Source organism: Nuphar pumila, chromosome 15, assembly GCF_984573655.1.
Source record: "Nuphar pumila chromosome 15, dmNupPumi1.hap1.1, whole genome shotgun sequence".
Taxonomy (NCBI): domain Eukaryota; kingdom Viridiplantae; phylum Streptophyta; class Magnoliopsida; order Nymphaeales; family Nymphaeaceae; genus Nuphar; species Nuphar pumila.
The window spans coordinates 65,769,562-65,771,540 of record NC_143263.1 but is presented as its reverse complement, the minus strand read 5'-3'; the positions used below and the strand labels follow the sequence as shown (position 1 = coordinate 65,771,540).

The following is a 1,979-nucleotide window of genomic DNA, read 5'->3' as shown; positions in this document are numbered from 1 at the left end:
CGCATCTTCAAATACGTTCTATGTTATCAATGCCACTTTGTGCATAGTCGTCCCATACCAACTAAGCACTTCCGAGAAGGGCACCAACCTGCCTTAGCTTGGAATGCCATGGAGCACATCGCAGCTACATGCGCAAGCCAGTTGAAACCTCGCCACTGAAGGATCCAAGTCTTTCGAACCCCAGTCCAAAGACCAGTTGATGATTTCATGCCATAGCGACGAGCACCACCCAAACTCATTCGCTGACGCATAGGCTCTCTCTTGCCTAGCTCCCAGTATCTTTACTCGGTTGGAATCACCTAGTGTGACTCGTGGGGGAATTACTCCTAACCCACACACACCCTCGCGCATCCAATCGCCTCGTATGGGACTCCCACAAGTTGAGAGGTTCTTAAGCAACTCTTCAAAGGCAACACCCTCTGGTCCGCTGGCACTACTTAGCCAAACAACGCTCCACGTCTGTGCCGCCATACAACGATGCACTAACGACGATATCGTTGCCTATCGCATGCCATGCTACCACCGCACGTCACCGATCAAGCTGACGCATACCGCGCGTTCTTACACTCGATGCATTTTCCACTCAGTAGAGCTCCGCACTGCTCATGCCCCATTCAAAACTCGGCCCGGGACACTAACCGTCGTAGCCATATTTAGTTGACCTCTAACCTGAGCGATTTGGACACGACCATGAAGACTTGAAAGCATGAGCACACGAGCTGCGTTCGGCTCGAGTTTAGGCTGGCTTGGCTTGGATAAAAAAAGTTGTTCAAGCTCGGCTCTAGCCAAGATTGAACAACTTTTGTCCAAACTTGGCTCGAGTTGAACTCGCGCTTGGCTCAGCTCAGTTTGAGCCGGGCATTTTTTATTTAAAAAAATTGAACTGCACTGAAAACAGTGAGTTTCGAACTACCCACCTCTTCCATAAAAAGCTAATACCTTACTCCTTTAAGCAAAGTCATTTGATGTGTTAAATTTGCAAACATAAATTCTAGATATACTATGCTCTGTGCATTATATAACTACGCAAACCAAGCTTAATCGAGCTAATCAAGCTCAACCGAGCTCGATTGCCTGATCAAGCTCAGCTCATTTACGTGTACCAAGCTTGAGCTTGTGCTCAAGCTCGGCTCGTTTATTTACCTGAATGAATTTTAGCCTAGCTGAGATTGAGCTGAATCTGAGCCCGAGCTCGAGCCAAACCAGAGCCGAGATCGAGCCCGAGCTTAAGCTAGCTCGGCTCGTTGTGCATTCCTATCATTTAGTGAGTGGCTTGGATCAAGTTGAAACTACACCGTTTTACAGTTCAACAAGATACCAGGTTTCTATGTAACCAAACAAGCAATGCTAGGCACCATCCGCGTGCCTACAACACAAGCTTACTTGAACCAAGCTCACTAGATCAGCTCAGATTGCTATGTGGGATTACTGAACCATGCTCACTAAATCAGCTTAGATTGCGATCCGGATCAAGTGGGCTATTGAACCAAGTCAAGGGATAGTGGTGTTTCCTTTTTATGACTAACACGGCAAAGGCTCAATTTCGTCCACCAACTTTCATGAAGAACGTCCTCCTGAATTCGGTAAAGAAAAAATAAATACTATGAACTATAAATATATAAATTTATAAACAACTAGTTTACATCACAGAATGTGGCTGTAGTTTAGTGGTGAGAATTCCACGTTGTGGCCGTGGAGACCTGGGCTCGAATCCCAGCAGCCACATAAAGTCTTTTTCTCCTTTGTTTTGAAAATTGAAGCCTTATTCTATTTTGCTGTCCGTTTCGCCTTTCGTGTTTGTCATTTCTTTCCGGAGCCTCTGTGGTATGTTTGACTCTCTCTCTCTCTCTCTGAACGGGGTGTGCCGGCCGATCGTCATCCACGACGATGACCCGACGGCCTTCAGCTCCGGTTAGAAAACCGCCTCTGTGGGCGGTTTCGTTGGCCACAAATCTGTTCTTTCTTTCTTCTCCTCAAGA

General features: G+C 46.7%; 1 non-coding gene across 1 annotated transcript; it reads left to right on the top strand.

The window, feature by feature from the left end:
• Positions 1-1,653: 1,653 nt before the first annotated feature.
• TRNAH-GUG (transfer RNA histidin (anticodon GUG)) lies at positions 1,654-1,725 on the top strand. Its single transcript has one exon. It is a non-coding gene; the product is annotated as a tRNA-His (tRNA).
• Positions 1,726-1,979: the final 254 nt, after the last annotated feature.